Source organism: Palaemon carinicauda, chromosome 28, assembly GCF_036898095.1.
Source record: "Palaemon carinicauda isolate YSFRI2023 chromosome 28, ASM3689809v2, whole genome shotgun sequence".
Taxonomy (NCBI): Eukaryota; Metazoa; Arthropoda; class Malacostraca; order Decapoda; family Palaemonidae; genus Palaemon; species Palaemon carinicauda.
This window is the reverse complement of record NC_090752.1, coordinates 4,524,067-4,531,566: the sequence shown is the minus strand read 5'-3', so window position 1 is coordinate 4,531,566 and position 7,500 is coordinate 4,524,067.

Genomic DNA, 7,500 nt, shown 5'->3' with positions numbered 1-7,500 from the left:
AACGCCTGACTGTATGAGCCGAATTCATAATAATAATAATAATAATAATAATAATAATAATAATAATGATAGCAACGATATTGGAAGGAGGTTATGTTTTCGCCTCTCTTTGTGTGTGTGTGTGTGTTCGTTTGTAAAGAGCTTCCTGGCCACATTTTTAATCGTAGAGTAATGAAACTTGCAGGGATTAACTGTTATGGAAAAAGCTGGAAATTATTTAATTTTGGTAGGTCAAGGTCAAAGGTCACGGTCACGGTCAAGCAAAATGTCCAATTCATGCAATCAGCCATAACTTTGGACATCGTTGTTACAAACTTCAAACTCGGTTTATATTTGAGTGTATGAAAATTCACGCCAATTAATACATGTTAAAGTCAAAGGTCAAGATCAAGAGTAATGAAACTTCCAGGGTTTAACTGTTATGTGAAAGCTGGAAAGGATTAAATTTTGGAAGGTCAAGTTCAAAGGTCAAGGTCACGGTCAAGCAAAATGTCCAATTCACGTAATCAACCATAATTTTGGACATCGTTGTCAAAGAGACTTTCGACTTGGTTTCTATTTGAGTGTATGAAAATCCACGCCAATTAGTACATGTTAAGATCAAAGGTCAAGGTCAAGGTCAAGAAATAAGCTGCCGCGACGGAGGTCTGCGCTCTACTGAGTGCCCCCTTAGTTTTCAGTGAAATAATCGCCCGCTCAATTCTAGGAGGACACTCCAAAATCAAACCATTATTCTTTAGTCTTAGTTAGTGCCATGGCCTCTGTACCATGGTCTTCCACTGTCTTGGATTAGAGCTCTCTTGCTTGAGGGTACACTCGGGCACATTATTCTATCTTGTTCCTCTTTCTCTGGTTTTTTTTAAAGTTTTTATAGTTTATATAGGCGATATTCATTTTAATGTTATTGTTCTGAAAATAATTTACTTTTCCTCGTTTCATTTCCTCACTGGGCTATTTTCCCTCTTGGGGATCCCTGGGCTTATAGCATCCTGCTTTTCCAACTGGGGTTGTAGCTAAGCAATTAATAATAATAGTAATAATAATAATAATAATAATAATAATAATAATAATAAATTAATAGTAATAATACGATGTCTATTTTCCCTCTTGGGGCCCCTGGGCTTATAGCATCCTGCCTTTCCAACTAGGGTTGTAGCTAAGCGATTAATAATAATAATGATAATAATAATAATAATAATAATAATAATAATAATAATAATAATAATAATAATAATAATAATAATAAATTAATAGTAATAATACGATGTCTATTTTCCCTCTTGGGGCTCCTGGGCTTATAGCATCCTGCTTTTCCAACTAGGGTTGTAGCTAAGCAATTAATAATAATAATAATAATACGATGTCTTGGAAGAAATATCTACTTTGGCTCGTGTCCAGCGTTTCCTGGTATACGTCGTGTCCTTCCCTGAAAGGCGGAAGTTTTCCGCGAATTTTTTCCACCCTCCTGGCTCCGGTTCAATGTAGAAAATAGAGTGGAGATTCTCAGAACGAATATATTCGCGTGATCTGTGTGAATGGGTATGAGGTCTCAGTGGTAGAAAAGTGAGGTGGGCATAGCCGTTTACTATCTATTTCTATTTGTTTTTTTGTAGATTGTTCATTTTGATTGTTAGGTAATTGTTAGGTTTTGACTTGTGTGTGTTTATATATATATATATATATATATATATATATATATATATATATATATATATATATATATATATATATATATATAAATATCTATATATCTATATATATAATATATATATATACATATATATATATATATATATATATATATATATATATATAGAGAGAGAGAGAGAGAGAGAGAGAGAGAGAGAGAGAGAGAGAGAGAGAGAGAGAGAGAGAGAGAGAGAGAGAGAGAGAGAGAGAGAGATCATGTACTGTGTATATATATATATATATATATATATATATATATATATATATATATATATATATATATATATATATATATATATATAAAGAGAGAGAGAGAGAGAGAGAGAGAGAGGAGAGAGAGAGAGAGAGAGAGAGAGAGAGAGAGAGAGCATGTATAGCATGTATATATATATATATATATATATATATATATATATATATATATATAAATTTACATATATATATATATATATATATATATATATATATATATATATATATATATATATATATATATATATATATATATATGAAATATATATATATATACATATATATATAAATATATCTGTGTATAATGTGTATGTTTATTATATACATTATATATAATAATAATTTATGATAATAATTTCCTTTCTGGAATATCCAGCTCTTGCTAAAAAAGAATTAATGGTTCTCATAAAACTAAACTGCCGTCTTTAAAGGCTTTTTATGATTCTCTTAAAAGACAAAAGGAGACTTTAAACTTAATTCGGGAAAACTGGCAAAGATTAGTCCACTTGGAAACCTAATCGTTTTGACCTCTGAAATTATAAACTTATGAACTTATGGATACGATGTTAAAGGGATCTAAAGAATTGACCATTTGAATTGTGACTCCCATTCAGCATTTGTGAAAATTCAGTAAGAATTCAGTTCTTCTAAAGGACAGCATAACGGGATGAATGCAAAGAGTGAGCATACTATGATATTACATTCGTTTTTACATGCAACACTAAAGCCTAAACATTTATAGTATGTCTTTAGATCACGCGAGGCATAGGTTTTAGATATTCCAATAAATTTTAATTATATAGGCCTTTCTCGCGTCCCTTAATTAGAAAATACCGTTTTATACAACTCAGTTATTTTATTGTTGTTTAGTTGAATTGGCGAAGTAGAGAGAAACGTCATGCAACTGCTAATTGAATGGCTACAGATAACGAAGCAGTGACAGATTTATTTATCGATTTAGAAAATAATAGAAAATTAGAAAAGAAAATGAAAAAGTAAAGAAGAAGAGTCCGTGAGAATTTTACCTGGTTGTCATATGTCCTATCGATCTTATACCCTGCTAGGCACACCAAATAGTACCTCCTTTATGCTAAGTCTCCTTTACATCACCCACGCTCCACCATACGAAGGTTTGGCACTCTTAAATGTTAGACTTGATTAAGAATACACCACCCTCTACACTTAAACTACACAGGGTTGAGATTTGGAGGTCAGAATGTAAAAGTTTAAAGGTCGTTTATGAATGGCAGAGACAAAGGACAATGACGATGCCCTAGCAGGATAATGTCCCAGCCCCCCTCTCCACCCAAGCTAGGACCAGGGTGAGCCAGGTAATAGCCGCTAATGACTCAGCAGGTAGTCCTATAGGCTCCCTCAAGGCCTACTATTCTCGGTGGCCACGCTCAAACCCCTCCACCCTTAGCTCACAAGGATGGCTAGGTTTCAGACACTACTAGAAACTATCGAGCTGGAGCGGGTCTCGAACCCCAGTCCATCAGATCAGGCAGGGATGTTTTCAATAGGCTACCAGTACCACATACCCTTTTAAGCCGATTCATTGTTTGTGGAAGAGCGGTGATAACCTGGTAGATATGGCACGTGGAAGAGCAGGGATAACCTGGTAGATATGGCACTTTTCGTAGGAAACGTGGCAGCGTCGCATAGAATAGGTGAGTCTCAGATATTTGTAGCTAGACTTGGTCTCGAAAGCATTAAACTCCATAGCTACAATGTTTGCTTGTTGTCCTGGGCAGTCATATATTATAAATTATTCAGTCTCATGCTACTGCTAAAACTCTCAGGTAAAATATTATTATTATTAAAAGGCGTTAGGAGTGTTGGTGAAAATAAAAAAAAGGATACATGACTGATTGCAATAATTACAGAGGTATAACACTTCCGTCAGTTGTTATGAAAGTATATAGTATGCTTATTCCAAAGAGACTGGAGAGAAATATTGATGAAGAGATGAACAAGCAGGATTTAGAAAAGGTAGAAGTTGCACTGACCATATTTTCATTTTGAGATATTTCGTACAGCAATGTGTAGAATATAGAAATCCCCCTTTGATGGCATTTGTGGACTATGAAAAAGCCTTTGATAGCATGCACCGGCCAATTTTTTTGGAGAGTCCTGTGTTATTATGGAATTCCTCTTAAATATGAAGATTTGATTAAGTCTGTTCATGAGCTTAGCAAGTGCAAGGTTAATGTTAATGGAGTCTTATCAAATGAATTTCCTGTGAACAACGGAGTACTCCAAGGAAATGTGTTGTCATCTATGTTGTTTATCCTCCTCATGGATTTTGTAATGCGTAGAACAGTCAGAGATGGTGGAGAAGGATTGGACTAGATTGGTGATAGGAATTTAGCAGACCTAGAGTGTGCTGATGATGCTGTCCTTGTTAGCAGAACACCACAGGATTTGCTATGCCTACTTACCAGAATGCATGAAATATCACACGAGGTTGGGCTGAAGATAACTAGAAGAAAGACAGAGATGATGAGAACAGTATATGCAATGGAAGATGAAATATTGGAAGGAGAAAGGATTAATGAGGTAGAATCATTTTAGTATTTAGGAACTATGATCTCTAATACAGGGTCTTTAGAATTAGAGCTTAGTGAAAGATTGAAAAAAGCAAATCAGACAATGGCTAGGTTAAGTAAAATTTGGAAATCAAATCACCTGAAATTACATATAAAAGTCAGACTATATATCAGTTTAGTTAGATCGGTGTTACTCTATGGACATGAGTCATTGTATGACAATGAAACAATCTCCAATAGATTTAGTAGATTTGAGAACAAAGCCCTCAGAAGGACATTTGGAGTTTAATAGCAGGACAGGACTAGAAATGAAACTATAAAGGATACTTCTAGAGTGCCATATGTGGATGAGATCATGATGAGAGGTAGATGGAGATGGTTTGGGCATGCTCTTCGCACTCCCCCAAGAGAGACACCAAACGTTCAGATGGGCTCCACAAGGGACTAGAAGAGTTGGAAGGCCCAGCCCTACATGGGTGAGGACTATGAAGCGTGGAGTAGGATGATGAGTGGAGAAGTATTGATTTAAAAGCTCAAGATAGAGACGACTGGCGAAATCTAACCGAGGCCCCTTGCGTCAATAGGCGTAAGAGGAGAAAATGATGATTTATAATATTATTACTAGTGTACGCGACCAATCAAAACTGACGGCTAGATATTTAGATTGATATGCACAAACACGCTCACACAGATTCGACCCTTCCCAGCCCTTCCCCCTTTCCGAACTGCAACCCCCTCTCACCAGGGTATGACTACTCCCTTTCACCCTGACCCGAGGGATGGAGAGAAACTGAGTAGTTATACGTCTGGCAATATCGCTTTTTATTATCATTAGCCAAGCTACAACCTTGGTAGGAAAAGTTTATTGCTACAAGCCCAAAGACTCCAACAGGGAAAATAGCTGAGTGAGGAAACGAAATAAGGAAATAACAAATAAACTATACTGTATATAAGCAATGACTGATAAAAATATGAAATATTTTAACGTCAGTAACAACGTTAGAATAAACCAGTCACATATTAACTATAAAACTAGACATTTGTCATCCTGTTCAACAGAAATTGATCTACAAAAAGTTTGAACTTCTCAAGTTCCACCGATTCAACCGCCTGATTAGGAAAGTCATTCCACAATCTGGTCACAGCTGGAATAAAAACTTTAGAATATTAACTTATAAATACAGTTCAAGCTTATCTGACGGAATTGTACCAACCGTGTGTCACACGATCGTACATAAATTATTTTGTATATATTATGCTTGTATCTGCGCTCTTCCCTCGCACTAAAAAAGACCCTGAATAATCATGTCCGCTGTTTTCCTCTGTAACATTGTCATTTCCTCGAACATGTATTTTCCTGTTGCCTTGAGGTTTTGTATATAAAGGAGAGTGTTCTTTAATATAGTACTCAGTTGATTGCATCCTGCCTTTGAGTTCACAACCCTCTCTCGGCTCGTCACAGAATATAGTTAGCGATTACTTCAACATTGAAATTTGCAATTCACGATACCTTTGTCAGAAGGAATGTAGCGTTTTGTAACCACGATATTCTCTCACTAAACTGTATCGGAGTTTCTTTGTTAGCTGCATTAGTCAGCGATTCTCAGAATTAAGCCTTCGAAATATAGTGGCTTATGAGCTGAATTATTTTGTACTAGTTTTGGTGTGAATCAGCGGAATTCACTACTACTACTACCACTACTTTTACTACTATTACTACTATTACTACTACTACTACTACTTCTACTACTACTACTTTAAGTGATAACTATAGTAGTAATGGTAATAATAGTTATACTTTTATCAATTTTCTTAGTTTTATCATCTTTATTCACCAGTAATCTCGTCACTACTACTACTACTACTACTACTATTACTACTACTACTTCTACTTCTACTACTACTACTACTACTACTACTACTACTACTACTACTACTTTAAGTGATAACTATAGTAGTCATGGTAATAATAGTTATCTTTATATATATTTTCTTAGTTTGATCATCTTTATTCACCAGTAATCTCGTCACTACTACTTCTACTACTACTACTACTACTATTGTAAGTGATAACTATAGTAGTAATGACTATAATAGTTATACTTTTATATATTATCTTAGTTTGTTCATCCTTATTCAACAGTAATTTCCTCATTATATAAATCTTTCTTTCTTCCTCTTCCTTTCTGAACTAAATCAATATAGAATATAATTTGATTAAATTTTGCTTATAATTATTTTGTAGATTTGTTCTATCGAATTTCCATAGTATGTGGATTAGCTCGTCGAGTCTTTCAAATTTTTAAAGGTTTAAAGGCCTCTCATGAATAGCAGAGGCAAGGGACAATTACAGTGCCCTGGCTAGTAGGACAATGCACTAGAGACTGACCATATATAAATATCAGCTCCTAAGCCCCCCTCACCACGAAAGCTAGACCAAGGAGGACCAGGTAATGGCTTCTGATAACGTAGCAGGTATATCTACAGGCTCCCCCAAACCCCCCATTCTTAGCTAAGAAGGATGGTGAAGTTGCAGACCCCTACAAGAAGCTATTTGGCTTGAGCGGGACTCGCTCTCCCCGTCCAGTAGATCGCCAGACAGGGACTTTTCCAATAGGCTACCATAAATTTTATGACTGAGACTATCACCAACGTCAATTTTTCTTCTCTTTTTATCTCTCCGTTCTAAGCTGCGACCAGCAACAGTTAGGTAACAACTATACTCAATTTATATTAACGAGGTGCATTTGCACTGACTCTCATGGGTGCCCTTTTAGCTCGGAAAAGTTTCCTACTAGCTGATTGTTTACTTAATTTACTTTGATGGCTGCTTTTCCGGTCCCATACAGCAGGGGAACCCCACTCTCTACAGGACCTCCATTGTCGTTTTACCTTGTTCGTTCAGAGTATTTAACGTTTCATATCGCATATTGTTCATTTACTGTTAAATCGTCACTGTCAAAAGACTTATGAAATAAGAAAGTCTTCAGTTTCCGCTTGAAAGCCTTAA